This window comes from Colobus angolensis, unplaced genomic scaffold (genome assembly GCF_000951035.1).
Source record: "Colobus angolensis palliatus isolate OR3802 unplaced genomic scaffold, Cang.pa_1.0 Scaffold74, whole genome shotgun sequence".
Lineage (NCBI taxonomy): Eukaryota > Metazoa > Chordata > Mammalia > Primates > Cercopithecidae > Colobus > Colobus angolensis.
Genome location: NW_012121154.1, coordinates 10,703,271 through 10,720,699, shown reverse-complemented (window position 1 = coordinate 10,720,699; position 17,429 = coordinate 10,703,271).

The following is a 17,429-nucleotide window of genomic DNA, read 5'->3' as shown; positions in this document are numbered from 1 at the left end:
CTGCCTTGGCCTCCCAGAGTGCTGGGATTACAGGCATAAGCCACTGTGCCCGGCCTTATTTTTAAACCTGTTTATTGGCCGGGCGTGGGGGCTCACACCTGTAATCCCAGCACTTTGGGAGGCCGAGGCGGGCGGATCATGAGGTCAGGAGATCGAGACCATCCTGGCAAACACGGTGAAACCCCATCTCTACTAAAAATACAAAAAATTAGCCGGGCGTGGTGGCAGGCTCCTGTAGTCCCAGCTACTTGGGAAGCTGAGGCTAGAGAATGGCATGAACCCGGGAGGTGAAGCTTGCCTGGGCGACAGAGTGAGACTCCGTTTCAAAAAAAAAAAAAACAAACTTGTTTATTGTCTTTCTTTCCCATTAGAATAAGTAATCTCTGAACAGAGGGTCAGAGTCTATCACCAGCACTATAACAACATCTGGCACACAACAGGTGCTCAATTCACATCTGTTGAATTAATGAATATATTTTTGTCAAGTGACCCTATTGTGTTGGCCACATTCAAGGGGACCAGGAATTGCTATTCTAGTCCAAATCATCTATTAGACTAGTCATGGCAGAGAAGTAGCCTTGGAGTGGTCTGCACGAAAAATCTGCCCAACAGTGTGCTACAGATTGTAACTATCACATTTGTATTAATGAAATTCATATTAAGGGCATTTTGAATCTAAAATATAAGGGAAGGCAGTAGAAGTAAATAGCTGCACAGGGAGCAATAGAAGCAGGGTTAATGGAAAAGCAGATAGAGAGGGGAACAAATACAAATGTAGGACCTAAAAAATGGGGGTGTCGCCAGTATTTGAATTAGCTCTCAGTTACTAAAGATGTTTGGGCCAGTTTGGGGTTACCAAAGATGTTTAGAGCTACACCTGTATCCCAACTGCTAAACATTTGTCCAGCTTTCTGTGAGGTCCTTCCCTTTTATATCTTTCAGTAAAAACAGATTTTTTTTCCCCATGTGAATGAATACCTTATGGAGAAAAAATTGGTACCTAAAATGCCCTCAAAAGGCTAGGATGGCCGGGCGCGGTGGCTCACGCCTGCAATCCCAGCACTTCAGGAAGCCGAGGCTGGTGGATCACCTAAGGTCAGGAGTTTGAGACTGGCCTGGCCAAGGTGGCGACACTCCGTCTCTACTGAAAATACAAAAATTGGCCGGCCTCCTGGCGCATGTCTGTAATCCCAGCTGCCCTAGAGGCTGAGGCAGGAGAATTGCTTGAACACAGGAGGTGGAGGTTTCAGTGAGCTGAGATTGTGCCACTGCACTCCAGCGTGGGTGACAGAACAAGGCTCTGTCTCCAAAAAAAAAGAGGCTAGGATGATGGACCTAATGTACTACATTAAGATTTCATAGGTATGAAAGCTCTCCATTTATGTCTAAATAATCAACTGTACCAATATGAGATTAGTGGAAGACAGGACTAAACAACCTAAAAGCAATTTTTTTCCCATAACTGCAAGTTCAGTTTATATAAGCAAATCAATAGTAAGATGACTAAAAAAAGTAAGTCAATCTTAGGTGACTTTTGTAAAACTATAGTGTCCTTTCTGGGAAAAGACATCCTCCCTGTCCATTCTGCACATCCAGCTGCACATGAAATGGTGTTCAGCTCTTTCAGAGAAATTTTATGGGTGAGGCCCCAGGCTGAGTCTGTTTGTTTCACCTCTGGAATTCAGATAGGTATGTATGTGTCTAGCTGGCTGACAGACAAATGAGCCTCATGGGAGAGAAAGTGGAAAAGAACAGGCAGCTAAACGTGGCCCAGTTACAAAGCCTTAATTGTTGACGGAAGGAGTTATCTGGGCATATGTTTTGCTTGTCACTGAAATGTATCTCTTGACTAAGACAACAATCCCCCACCCCAACACCCACACTCCACGCACAAATTTACACCTGATTCTTAGATGATGTAAGTAAAACTACTGAACAGCAATTTCGCCAAAACTCTTCAGGACTGTGGGGGTCTTGGGGTTTCTAAGCAACATGTCCTTGGTACTTGTAGAAAATAATTAACCATGTGGGAATACGAGTGGTTTTCTGGCTTTGCCACAGAACTCTGACCCATCTTGGGCTCTGGTGCATCAGTAATGGTACCCAGAGGCAGCAGAAGTGTCTGATGCAGGCCACAGAGCTGCAGGGAGTGGTGATGCTGGCAGGCAGAGCTGGAACAAGAGGCCAGCTGCCCACACTGGGAGCACTGGGAGCTTCCCTTGCAGATTGTGATGAACTCTGACGTATCCAGAAACACAAAAAAGGGGTCTGAAAACACCAGCAAATGAATAGTAATTCAAAGACATTTGAGCTTGGAAGACAGAAAACAAGGAAAAATATGAGAGATGTCAGCTAAACAGTTAAACTGTTTGGGAATAATTGGGAAGTGGAAAGAACATTTGTAAGTGCCTGGTCTTCATTCATTTGTTCAACACTAAGCCAAAGGCTTCCACATTTCTTATCTCATTTGATTCCCATAGATGTAATTCCTTCCATTTTTTATTTTTATTTATTTATTTATGTATTTGTTTATTTATTTTGGATGGAGTCTTACTCTGTTGCCCAGGCTGGAGTACGGTGGCATGATCTTCGCTAACTGCAACCTCTGCCTCCCAGGTTCACGCAATTCTCCTGCCTCAGCCTCCCGAGTAGGTGGGGCTACAGGCATGTGCCACCACGCCTGGCTGATTTTTTGTATTTTTTAGTAGAGACGGAGTTTCACCATGTAGCCCAGGCTGGTTGTGAACTCCTGAGCTCAGGCAATCCGCCCGCCTCGGCCTCCCAGAGTGCTGGGATTACAGGCATGAGCCACCATGCCAGGCCATTCCTTTCATTTTTACAAATGAGAAAACTGAGGGTTGGAGAGTTTGAAGAATGTGGCTGATGTAATGTAGACAATAGGTGGCTGAGATGGGAATTGTGCCATACATTTAGCCACATGCTGCTACGTGTTTAGCTACCAGCTGTCTGGGGAAAAAGAAGCCCTGGTTTGTAGTGTTTGCTGATTTCTGTGGTGTAAATACTTTTATTAAGGTTGGTTTCAAGCCCCCAAAGTGGCATCATTAAACACAGTGCTAGGAAGAGATGCACATAAACAGCTCTTCCAAGTCAGTATGAGCCAACTCCAGTATACTGCCTTACTGACCCCCAAGTCCATACTCTCCATCCCATCATGTTTCTTCTCAGGCTCAGACTTAGTCTCCATAGAGCAGAGGATGCAATAGTTAATGCCTGGGATTACATAAAAAATAGAATAGGGCTGGGCACGGTGGCTCACACCTGTAATCCCAGCACTCTGAGAGGCTGAGGCGGGTGGATCACTTGAGGTCAGGAGTTCAAGACTGGCCTGGCCAACATGATGAAACTCCATCTCTACTAAAAATACAAAAATTAGCCAGGCATGGTGGCACACACCTGTAGTCCCAGCTACTCATGAGGCTGAGGCAGGAGAATCGCTGGGAGGTGGAGATTGCAGTCAGCCAAGGTCGTGCCACTTCACTCCAGCCTGGGCGACAAAGTGGAACTCCATCTCAAAACAAAAAAAAAAGAATAGTCTATCCTGAAGTGGCTGGCTTCCAATCCTAGCTGAGAGACTGCCAGGTAAGAAGTTGCAAAAGAAGACGATTCATAGATCAGATGAGAATTTTCAGCATTCCAAGCCTTGCTGCACATCAGAATCACCTGGAAAACTTACTAAAATACAGATATGAAGAGTACAGCATAGAAGTTGAAGTGCAGACTGGAGTCAGACAGCTTATGTTCAAACCTGGACCTGCCCTGACTGGTGATGTGACCTTGGGTGAGTTCCTTAATCTATCTGTGCTTCAGTTGCCTTATTAATAGATGATAATGATGACGATAATCATATTTACCTCATAGGATTTCTGGGCAGGTTAAATGAGTAAACGTTCGTAAAATGCTTAGAACAGAGTTTGGCCAATAGTCAATACTACGTAAGCATTAGCTGTTATTATTGTTGTTATTACTGAGACCTCCTCTGAACTTAGGCCCATCTGTCTGTATTTTGAGCAAACTTCTCAAGTAATTTTTATGCAACCAGATGGGCTTACCCATAGACACCTGCAGAAACCATTGAAGTCTATGATTTTTGCTCTTTGGAGAGTTGAGCAGCTTCTTGTAGGAACCAAGACCAACGGAAGAGGGAATCTCAGAACAATCCTTGAGAATCTGAGACATTCTGTAAGTTCACTGTGGTTGCCTTGGAAAACCTTTCACAAGTCTTTATACTTCCATAGAAACATCAGGTTACAGGACACCATATACCCCTTATAAAGCAAAATAAGGAATAAATAAAACTGAATCCACAAAATTTCTTCTTAATGATGGCACAGAACATGAGTAGGGGTCATAGGTTAATTTGAATTTCTACAGAGCATTATCATTTCTGCTAATTTTCCTCTAATGTACATTTACATGTACATTATAAGCCTATATTTCACTTTTGGCCCAGTTGGATATATGGAGTCCTTAGGCCTCTAGCTTTGCTCTCTCTCTAACTTCAAGAACTAAAATAGAGGCCAGGCCCAGTGGCTCATGCCTGTAATCCCAGCCCTTCGGGAGGCCAAGGCAGGGGATGGCTTGAGGCCAGGAATTTGATACCAACCCGGGAAACATAGCAAGATAGCAAGACTCTACAAATTTTTTTTTTTTTTTTTTTTTTTTTGAGACGGAGTCTCGCTCTGTCACCCAGGCTGGAGTGCAGTGGCGTGATCTCGGCTCACTGCAAGCTCCGCCTCCCAGGTTCACGCCATTCTCCTGCCTCAGCCTCCTAAGTAGCTGGGACTACAGGTGCCCGCCACCACACCCAGCTAATTTTTTGTATTTTTAGTAGAGACGGGGTTTCACCGTGTTAGCCAGGATGGTCTCGATCTCCTGACCTCGTGATCTGCCCACCTGGCCTCCCAAAGTGTTGGGATTACAAGCGTGAGTCATCTTGCCCGGCCTACAAACATTTTTTAAAAATGTAAGAACTCTATGAAATATTTTAAAAATAGCTGGGCATGGTGGTGCATGCCTGTAGTCCCAGCTATTTGGCAGGCTGATGCGGGAGGACCTGTGAGCCCAGGAGTTCGAGGCTGCAGCGGGCTATGATTGCAACACTGCTCTCCAGCCTGAGTGACAGAGTAAGACTCCATCTCAAAAATAAATAAATAAATAAATAAAATAGAGACTAATTTGTTTTATAAGTGATTTAACCACCAGTCCTTGAGGCTGAAGAAACTCTGAACACACGTAATATACAACTCTGTCCACCAAGATGTAAATATATGTTACCTTGGACCACCAAGATGGTGGTCCTTTGTGCATTAGTCTGCTAAAGCTGCAGTAATAAAATACCGCAAACTGTGTGACATAAACCACAGAAATTTATTTTCTCATAGTTCTAGAGATCAAGGTGCTAGCATGGTCAGTTTCTGGTGATGACTCTCTTCCTTGCTCTGTGACTGCTGACTTCCCACTGTCCTCACATGCCAGGCACGGAGAGTTAGAGTGGGGGAATCTCTCTCTCGGTATCTTTTTCTCTTTTTTTTTGAGACAGAGTCTTGCTCTGTTGCCCAGGCTGGAGTGCAGTGACATGATCTCAGCTCACTGCAACCTCCGCCTCCCAGGTTCAAGTGATTCTCCAGCCTTAGCCTCCAGAATTGTTGAGACTACAGATGCCTGCCACCATGCTGGCTAATTTTTGTATTTTTAGTAGAGACCGGGTTTTACCACGTTGACCAGGCTGGTCTTGAACCCCTGACCTCAGGTAACCCACCCGCCTCAGCCTCCCAAAGTGCTGGGATTACAGATGTGAGCCACCATGCCTAGACTCTTTCTCTCTTTTATAAGCCATAGTCCTATGGGATTAAAGCCCCACACTCATGACCTCATTTAACCTTAGTTATCTCCTGAAGACTCTTTCTCCAAATATAGTCACATTGGGGGATAGAGCTTTAACACAAGAATTGAGGGGAACATAATTCAGTCCACAGCACTTGGTTTCCAAGGGACATTTTGACTTTGGAAGTAAGGGTTATATTTAAAAATTTCTCCCCACAGGCTATGGTTAATTGCTCAATGGCACTTCTTTGGCAATTTAATGTCACATTAGACTTGTGGAAAGCAAGAAAGAAGATCGAATCTCTCCATCCAATAGGCATAAACCCGAGTCCTACCTCCACATCCCACTAACCTTAACGAAAAATCTAATTACCTCTGTAAATCTCAGCTTCCCCATCTATAAAAAGGGTGTAATAATGCTTAGTGCCTGAATTTGTTACGAGGATTCAATGAGAATTGTAAAGCACTTAGCATCGTGTCTGGCACATGGAAAATATACAGTAAGTGGTACCTTAAAAAATAAGCTGAATCTCAAATGTAAAATTCTAAACCAACACAGATATATAGTATAAAACAGGAAAGGAGCACATACAGTTAACTACATCATGAGGACTGATGCAGGATCAAAGACACACCGTAAATTAACATCAGTCTATATATTGCAAAAAGTATGATTTCACAGGTTTTCTAGGTGTGTGAAATTGACAGCCTCATTTCCACTGAAAGAAGGTTTTCAGCGTAGGTTTGTCCTTTGTACTTTGGATCAAGATAAAGGGACGATATATCTGGAGTACTTGAGGGGTAGAGGGAGGGTACTTTTTATGCCTAAGAAGGAAAACTAAATGTAGATACTTTTATGAGTTGTTACTCTGAATCGTCTATAAGGACAGAATTGCTAAACAGCTACTATTAAATCCTAAAGTTGTCAGACTCTGCCTAGAGCCATGCAAGGATGCAGAGCTGACAAATCGTGTGTGGCTGCTTGCCATCCACCCCAGTTAAGAGCTTCTAATCAGCAGATTGCTGTGTGAGGTAGCACATACTGTTAACTCCACTTAGAAACTGACTTTGAAGCAAGGTCAAGAGAGATGCTAAATTGCATGTGTAATGAGCATCTGAGGAAAGCCTCAAATTGAATCATCACACAAATCAGCCTCGTCTTTTTCTCCAAGACTCTGAATGTCTTGCTGAACCATGAATTTCCTGTTGCCTTGTCCTTTACCTCTATCCCTCCCCACTTCCCATCCCTGCCCACCCCCAAGTAAGCTCTTCAGAATTCAGGGAATAGTCATTCATCTCTTTATTCAGTTCATAGATAGGAGTGTCTGTGCCAAGCAGAGAAGTAGGTACTAGTTGCATAAATATGGATCATAGAGTATTTGCATATGCATATTTGCATTCACATTCTGATTTGGGTAACAGAAATGGAAACAAATAGTCACAATGTAATTTGATAACTGTCAGGCCTCTGAGCCCAAGTTGAGCCATCGCATCCCCTGTGACCTGCACGTATACATCCAGATGGCCTGAAGCAACTGAAGATCCACAAAAGAGCCGAGAGCGGTGGCTCACACCTGTAATCCCAGCACTTTCGGAGGCTGAGGCAGGTGGATCATGTGGTCAGGAGATCGAGACCATCTTGGCTAACACGGTGAAACCCTGTCTCTACTAAAAATACAAAAAATTAGCCGGGCGTCGTGGCAGGCGCCTGTAAACCCAGCTACTCTGGAGGCTGAGGCAGGAGAATGGCGTGAACCCAGGGGATGGAGCTTGCAGTGAGCCGAGATCTCACCACTGCACTCCAGCCAGGGCAACAGAGCGAGACTCCATCTCACAAAAAAATAAAAAAAAATCCACAATGTCATCCTTAACTGATGACATTCCACCTGTGTGATTTGTTTCTGCCCCACCGTAACTGATCAATGTACTTTGTAATCTCCCCTACCCTTAAGATGGTTCTTTGTAATTCTCCCCACCCTTGAGAACGTACTTTGTGAGATCCACCCCCTGTCCACAAAGCATTGGTCCTAACTCCACCGCCTATCCCAAAACCTTTAAGAACTAATGATAATCCCACCACCCTTTGCTGACTCTCTTTTCGGACTCAGCCTGCCTGCACCCAGGTGAAATAGACAGCCTTATTGCTCACACAAAGCCTGTTTGGTGGTCTCTTCACATGGATGCATGTGACAACAACTACTTTACAATTCTACAAAAGCACCAAGGCAGAGATGACCATTCTGCTTTGGGAAGGTGGGACAGCTTCTCAAAGGTGATAATTCTTTATTTGAGTGTTGAGGGATGTAAAGGCCAGGAATAAAACCCAATCAGAAGAAAAAACATGTATATAAGCTCAGATGTGCATGCAGTTGGCATATAGGCTTCATGGTGAACAGGGAGGCTGAGGAGAGACTGTGATAGCAATAACATGTAAACATGAAATTCAAAGGTAAAATGTTTTGCCACAGTTCTAGCTCAATCTAGAGATCATGGTATGGAGTTGAGATCTATAGTCCTGTGCCTACTTATTAATGTTATATTAATTTGACAAATATTTTATGTATCATTATCAGACTTCAAAGATTGCTTAAGGGAAACTGTGTTAGCTTTCTATTGCTGTTGAAACAAATTACCATCAACTTGGTGACTTAAAACAACACAACAGTTCTGATTGCAGACCAAAATCTGAAATCTGTTTCACTGGGCTACAGTCAAGGTAGTCAGCAGGACTGGTTCCTTCTAGAGGCTCTCAGGGAGGATCCGTTCCTTGCCTGTTCCAGCTTCTAGAGGCTGCTCGCATGCGTTGGCTCTGATGTCTGTGCTGTTGTCACATTGCCCCTTTCCCCCTTTGACTCTCTTGCCTCCCTCTTTTAAGAACCCTTGTGATTACATTTAGGTCCCAGGTCCATCTGGATAATCCAGGCTAATCTCTCCATCTCAAGGTTTTTAATCACTCTGCAAAATCTCTTTTGCAATATAAGGCAGCATTCACAGATTCTGGGGATTAGGAAGTGGATATTTGGTTGTTGGTGGTGATGGGGATTATTCAGTTTGCTACAGAGAACAATATTCTCAGTCTCTGTTAGTGAAAAAACCACACTCATGCAGAGTGCTTTTTTCCTATTTTTTTCTCTCAACAACAGCAACAATCAACACAGAAGACTTCTGTGACCCCAAAGTATGTGAAGAATTCTCTCCACCAGCTAGCAAGCAATCAATTCTGTACGGATATCAGCTGCAATCCAATTCTGGATTATGTCTACCTGGAAATAGACTCAGATCCCACAGATTGAAAGCTCAGTCCCCAAGACTATCCACCAACTTCAGACACCAGTCACAAGTCCAGGTGTGCAGAATGTCTGACCAACCAGCTTCAAGTTGGGGTTCCCATGACCTGCTCTTTGGGTTTGATTAGTTTACTACGGTGGCTCACAGAACTCAGGAAAACACGTTTACTGGTTTATTATAAAGGATATTACAAAGGACACAGATGAAGAGATGCATAGGGTAAAGTATGGGAGAAGAGGCGTGGAGCTTCCATGAACTCCCTGGACTCATCACCCTCCAGGGACCTCCATGTGTTCAGCTATCTAGAAGCTCTCCAAACCCTGTCCTCTTAGGCCTTCTATGGAGACTTCAGTGGATAGGCATGATTGTCAAATGCAATTGGACAAAAAAAGGAAAGATCCAGGCCAGGCGCGGTGGTTCATGCCTGTAATCCTAGCACTTTGGGAAGCTGAGATGGGTGGATCACCTGAGGTCAGGAGTTTGAGACCAGCCTGACCAACATGGAGAAACCCCATCTCTACTAAAAATACAAAATTAGCCGGGTGCGTGGTGCATGCCTGTAGTCCCAGCTGCTTGGGTGGCTGAGGCAGGAGAATTGCTTGAACCCTGGAGGCACAGGTTGTGGTGAGCTGAGATCGCACCATTGCACTCTAACCTGGGCAACAAGAGCAAAACTCCATCTCAAAAAAAAAAAAAAAAAAATGATCTAATACTCATAGACTGGGTGGGGAAACTCAGCAAATCCTGTCTGTTTAGGTTCTTCTGGGCTCTTCTGCGTGGCATTCCTTCCTCCAGGGTATCAGGCAGGACCGTTTCCGAAATGAGGGTCTTCTGACCTACAATCAGATTGAAGTCCTGCCTTGGTTAGGTGAAAGAAGGGTAGGAGGAGATCAGAGAGAGAGATTCTGTTCTCTGAGGCCTAAAGCACCCCAACATGATAACAAGGACTATAGGAGTTACGAGCCAAGAACTCTGTGTGTGTGTGTGTGTGTGTACACACACAGAATGCTGGGCAGAACAAGAGCTCAGAAAAATCTAAACAGAGAGGATTTGCTGGGTCTCCCCACTTAGGCTATGATCATTCTTTTTTGTCCAATTACATTTGACAGCCATGCCTATAATAAAATAATATCACGGTCCCCACATTGGAAGCAGGTAGCAGATATACACCTGTTTGTGGTTGGGGACTTGGGAATTCAATTGTAAATTGTAAATGCTGGGACAAGTAGCCCTCATTAATTATTCAATCTACGGAGAATCAGATACACCTGAGGGGTTTGGTCCACTCTTTGCAGGGAAGAAAGCAATAGTCTATTCTTCCTCTTTTCATAATAAATGCCATTCTAGTTGAATTAACACTGCGCTGGAAATGTATTTGGCAATTTTAAATGATTTGGAGGGCTCCTTCTAAAATTTATTGTTTTCTTCTTTCTTTTTCTTTTTTTTTTTTTTTTTGAGACAGCGTCTCCTGTTGTCCAGGTTGCAGTACAGTGGTACCATCTCAGCTCACTGCAGCCTCCGCCTCCCAGGCTCTAATGATCCTCCCACATTAGCCTCTTGAGTTGCAGGGACTACAGGTGCACACTACCATCCCTGGTTAATTTTTGTATTTTTTGTAGAGACAGGGTTTCGCCATGTTGCCCAGGCTGGTCTCAAACTCCTGGACTCAAGTGAAACAGCCACCTCGGCCTCCCAAAGTGCTGGGATTATAGGTTCGAGCCACAGTGCCTGGCCTCCTTCTGAAATTTGTGTTAACTGATCACCGATGGCAGAGTCACATGATTGAGCATTGGAAGTGAACTTTTTTGATGTACAAACACATGAGGTTCAGTTTCTGACTCTGGATTGGCTGTGTGTACAATTCAGAAGATGCTAAAGTCTCAGAGCAGAACTCCTTTAGAGCCAGGTAAGAGGACCCCTGCTCCAAGGCCTGCCCTTGAGAACCTACTCTGGCCTCCTTTGGCTGTGCCTCTCCCTATGTGTGCCAAGGGGACAGGTGCACTTGGAGTCCAAGCTCCTTCCCCAACCACTCTTCAGGTATCCAGGAATTTGGGGTCTTGTTCAGAAGGTTCCAAGTCTGCTTCCAGGGCCTGTACCAACATGTTTCCCAGGTCCATCCTACTAAGGTCAGGAGGCAACACTGCTATGTGTACCCCTAGGCCTAGGAATGGCCAAGGGGCAGCTCTTTGTTGGGGATAAATGGTGCTATGGTCTGAACGTTTGTGTCCCCCAGATTCATATGTTGAAATCTTAACCTAACAGAGGATGGTATCAGGAGGTAGGGTCTTTGAAAGGTGACTGGGGATTAATGCCCTTATGAAAACAGCCTGCAAAAGCTCCCTTGTGCCTTCTACCATTTGAGGATACAGTGAGAAGTATTCATCTATGAACCAGAAAGTGACCCTTCTCCAGACACTGAACCAGCCAGTTAGTGCCTTGATCTTGGACTTCCCAGCCTCTAGAACTGTGAAGGAAAAAAAATCCCCACTGTTGGTAAACCACCCAGTTTATCGTATTTTGTTGTAGCAACCTGAACAGACTGAGACAGGCTGAACTTAGACAATGGGAAGGGTCTACATGGATAAGTTCCAGGCTGCCACTGAACAGGACAAAGCCTTGAAGACACAAATTCTGAAGAGTCTGAGAACTCAGTCTATCCTTATGAAGGTGTATCTGCCAAGGTAGGAGGACCAAATATCTTGCACTTAACAGTTGTTCAGCCTGCTTTATTCCCTTTAAATAACTAGACATGTGGCATGTGGGCTCAGTATTCTTATCCCGGGTCCTGTACATGTGAATGGCAAGCCTGGCCAGACCTACACTCACTGCCACAAATAGCAACAATTGTCAGAGGTGGCCACATCCAACCAAACAGCACAAGCAAATCACCATAATGGGAAGGAACTGAGTCGAGGTTCTTTGGGCAGTAGGCTGAATCTAAAAAGACGACCAATTAATCTCTCAAATCATGAGGACAGCAATAGCTATCTGAGGGCCTCAACATTCATGAAATAGTTTATTTGCTTAGCTGGGGTGAGAAGGATAAACAAGATTTAATGCCTTCAACATTAACAGTCAATCTTCAGTGTTTAGATTTTGAAAAATGTCTGGTTCTTTTTTCTAAGTTCCAATCCTACGATAACTATGTAATTCAGCAACATGGGAATGCTAGAAAAAATCTAAGAGAACAAAACAATGAGTGATTTTTCCTAAGTGGCATCTTTCCATGAAGATTCACACAAATCATATTTTTGAATGACTTAGGTATAGGTGGGATCCTTTCTCAATGGAGAAAACCAGGGTGGGTTTTCTCAAAATTCTCCTGGTTGATTTAGCAATGAATTTCTCTGGATAAGCTAATTAACAAAGATTAAAACTGAAGTCTAATCATTTATTTATTTATTTCAGAGACAGGGTCTCATTCTTTTGCTCAGGCTGGAGTGCTGTGGCATGATCAGAGCTCACTGTAACCTTGAACTCCTGGGCTCAAGCGATTCTCCTTCTTCAGCCTTCCAAGTAGCTAGTGTGCACTACCACGCCTGGGTAATGGTTTTGTGTTGTTTTGTTTTTGTTTTAGAGACAGGGTCTTGCTATGTTGCTCAGGCTGGTCTCAAACTCTGGCCTCAAGCCATCCTCCTTTCTCGGCCTCCCAAAGGGTTGGATTACAGGTGTAAGCCACCACATCCAGCCTGAAAGTCTAATAATTCTTAATCATAAAATACATATTGGCTACTGTAGTTCCTCTTTTACTAATTTCTTGTCTGTTTTTATTTTAAAAATACATCTAAACATTCATCGTTGTGAGGAAAAGTAGCACACTCACTTGTATTATCTTAGTGCTGGGTACTCATATGTTCTTGGAGGCACAGAATTTTTCAGGGTGGAATAGATCATAAAGATGGTGGACTAATCCCTTCACTTTTGAAGCTCTCCCCTATATTTTTGTGGATATTAATCCATATGGAAAATAGCATTTCTAAAAAGCTATAATTTATATTTTTTAAATCACCAAACTAATCAGCATTAGTTATCAAGTTTAACTACCTGGGGCTTAGATTTCACATTTTGAAGATCATATTCTGAGTCTTTTAGATTTAAAAAAAAAGAAAAAGAAAAAGAAAGAAATTGGCCAATTATTAGTAACAGAAATATTACTTTTCTCACAATGGAAATACTATAGTATCTGCCTAGCCTGTATTTTCCAGTTTCTGATAAATTCTAGATGAAATTCAAAGTGTGGTGTCACAATGACAGTATGTGAAACTACTCTTAAGAAGCAAAGGAGTTTAATTTTTAGTTATTTTCTTGTGTCAGCTGTCTCCCACAGTTGCGAATACTATTCTCTAATGTGGAGACCTATACTGGTCTCCAATTTTTTTTTTTGAGATGGAGTTTCACTCTTGTTGCCCAGGCTGGAGTGCAACAGCAGATCTCGGCTCACTGCAGCCTCCACCTCCTGGGTTCAAGTGATTCTCCCACCTCAGCCTCCTGAGTAGCCGGGATTACAAGCATGTGCCACCATGCCCGGCTAATTTTTGCATTTTTAGTAGAGACAGAGTTTCTCCATGTTGGTCAGGCTGGTCTCGAGCTCCTGACCTCAGGCGATCCGCCTGTCTTGGCTTCCCAAAGTCCTAGGATTACAGGCATGAGCCACCGCGCCCAGCCTTAATGTATTGTATTTTTCAAAGTTGCTAAAAGAATAGGTTTTTAATGTCCTACCACACACACAAAAAATGATAAGTTGGTAAGGTGATGGGTAAGTTAATGAGCTTTTGAATCATTCTACAATGTATACATAGACCAAAACCTCACATTGTGCCCCATAAATATATAGTTCCCAATTATTATTTGTCAAGTAAAAATAAATTAATCAAAAAAAGAATTTTCTTACCTATTAACTCTGCTTTAAAATACGAAGAGAAAGTTTGGGAAACTTTTTCTTAAATATCCCTTTCCTTCAGGGAGAACACTAAAAACACTGATAATACAACCTTGTTCTGAGTTCTGGACTCTGTACTTTATCTTTTCTTTTTCTGCCCTGCCAGATACTAGGAGATTGGGGGGAAAAGTGCTTTTACACAGGGCTCAATAAACTTTTTCTGTAAAGGGTTAGATAGTAAATATTTTAGGCAGTACGGGTCATATGTCTCTGTTGCAACTACTCAGCTCTGCTGTTGTAGTGCAAAAGCCATCAATATGTAAATGAATGGGTGTGGTTGTGGGCCAACAAAACTGGGATTTTAAGTAATTTTCAGGTGTCACAATATATTATTTTTCTTTTGTTTTTTTCTTCCCAATCATTTAAAACTATAAAAGCCATTCTTAGCTCACAGACCAAGACAACTGATGGCAAACTTAAAACTATGAAAACACATGGCAACCTGGGCGCGGTGGCTCACATCTGTAACCCCAGCACTTTGGGAGACCGAGGCGGGCGGATCACAAGGTCAGGAGTTCGAGAACAGCCTGACCAACATGGTGAAACCCCATCTCTACTAAAAATGCAAAAATTAGCTGGGCGTGGTGGTGCGCGCCTATAATCCCCGCTGCTCGGGAGGCTGAGGTAGGAGAATTGCTTGAACCAGGGAGGCAGAGGTTGTAGTGAGCCAAGATTGCACCTCTGCACTTCTGCCTGGGTGACAGGGTGAGACTCCGTCTCAAGAAAAAAAAAAAAAAGGCAAATTTAAACTATTCAAAAATAAGTGAAAATGTAAAACTATAAAACTCCTGGAAGAAAATGTAAGGGAAAAGCTTCTTGACATTGGTCTTAGCAATGTTTTCTTGGATATGACCCTAAAAGCACAGGCAACAAAATAAAAAATACACAAGTGGGACTACATCAAACATTAAAACTTTTGCACATCAATGGCCACAAGCAACAGAGCAAAAAGGCAACCTATAGAATGGGAGAAAATATTTACAAATTATATATCTGATAAGCGGTTAATATTCAGAATACCTAAGGAACTTCTACAATTCAACAACAAAAAATCAAATAAGTGATTTAAAAAATAGCAAAGGACACAAACAGATGTGGACCCAGATAATCTGAGACAACTCTCAGTTAATTTAGAAAGTTTATTTTGTCAGGGTTGAGGACATGTGCCTGTAATACAGCCTCAGGAAGTACTGACAACATGTGCCCAAGGTGGTCAGGGCACAGCTTGTTTTTATACATTTTAGGGAGACATGAGACATCAATCAATATATATAAGAAGTACATTGGTTCGGGACCAGGCTCAGTGGCTTATGCCTGTAATCCCAGAATTTTGGGAGGCTGAGGCGGGTGGATCACGAGGTCAGATCAAGACCATCCTAGCTAACACGGTGAATACCTGTCGATACTAAATAATACAAAAAATTAGCTGGGCATGGTGGCACGTGCCTGTAGTCCCAGCTACTCTGGCGACTGAGGCAGGAGAATCACTTGAACCCAGCCGGCAGAGGTTGCAGTGAGCAGAGACGGCGCCACTGCACTCCAGCCTGGGCGACAGAGGGAGACTCCCTCTCCAAAAAAAAGAAGAAGTACATTGGTTCGATCTGGAAAGGTGGGACAACTTGAGGCAAAAACAGGAAGACTCCAAGCTTCTTTCAGGTCACAGATAGGTAAGAAACAAATGACTACATTCTTTTGAGTTTCTGATTAGCCTTTCCAAAGAAGGCACTCAGATTCTCATTTATCTCATGAGCAGAGAGATAACTTTGAATAGAACGGGAAGCAGGTTTGCCCTAAGCAGTTCTCAACTTGAAGTTTCTCTTTAGCTTAGTGAGTTTGGGGGCCCACGATGTTTTGCTTTCACACATACATTTCTCCAAGGATGATATGGAGTCAAATGGCCAACAAGCAAATTAAAAGATGCTCAACATCATGAGTAATCACAGAAATGCAAATCAAAATCACAATGAGATATCACCTCACAACTATTGTGATTTTTACTGAAAAAAAAAAACACAAAAAAAACCCCCAGAAAATAAGTGTTGATGAGGATCAGGGAGACACTGGAAACCTTGTGCACTATTGGTAGGACTGCAAAAGGGTGCAACTTCTGTGGAAAACAATACAGAAGTTTCTCAAAAACTTAAAAATAGAGGTACCATATGATCCAGCAATCCCACTTCTGGGAATATATCCAAAGAATTGAAAGCCGGAAGTCAAAGAGATTTTGGTGCACCCATGTTCAAAACAGCACTATTCATAATAACCAAGAGGTGGAGGCAACCCAAATATCCATTGATGAATGAATGGATAAACAAAATGTGTTAAAATAACATACAATGGAATATTATTCAGCCTTAAAAGGGAAGGAAATCCAGTCACATGCTACAACATGGAAGAACCTTGAGGACATTATGCTAAGCAAAATAAGCCAGTCACAAAAAGGCAAAAATGGTATGATTGCACTTATATGAGGTCTCTGAAGTAGTCAAATTCATAGAAACAGAAAGATGAATGGTAGATACCAGAGGCTGAGGGGCTGGTGGGGAAGGGGAGGTCGTTGTTTAATAGCTGCAGAATTTCAGATTTGCAAGATGAAAAAGGTCCAGAGATTCAAACTGTTTCACAACAATATGAATATACTTAACACTACTGAACCGTACATTTACAAATGGTTAAGACAGTAAATTTTATGTTATGTGTTTTTTGCCACAATAAAAAAAAGTATTGCTATAATATGAATGTTGAGGACTTTGTGTTCTGAAAAATAAATACTTTGAATTAAACAAACAGGCAGCAGATCAGATTTGGCCCTCCTAGTTTGCTGACCCATGGTCTAACATACTCCTACAACCCCTGTAACCTGCACTGTCCCTTCATATATTTTTCCCCAAAACCTTTTTATAGAGTAACAGAATGTTACAACTGCAAGTAGACATAGAGACTTAGGGTCATTTTGGGGTGTAAGGGTATGGGGACTGGGGAATTGGGAGGGGTATTTTCCAAGGTCAGAGAGGTAGTAAACAGCAGAGCAGTTAAATTACTGTCCAGGCCAAGTGCAGTGGCTCATGCCTGTAAAATCCCAGCGCTTTGGGAGGCCAAGGTGGGCAGATTGCCTGAGATCAGGAGTTCGAGACCAGTCTGGCCAACATGGTGAAACCCCGTCTCTACTAAGAATACAAACAAACAAACAAACAAAAATTAGCCGAGCGTGGTGGTGTGAGCCTGTAATCCCAGCTACTTGGGAGTCTGAGGCAGGGGAATTGCTTGAACCAGGGAGGTGGAGGTTGCAGTGAGCTGAGATCGCACCACTGCACTCCAGCCTGGGTGACAGAGCGAGACTCCATCTCAAGGAAAAAAA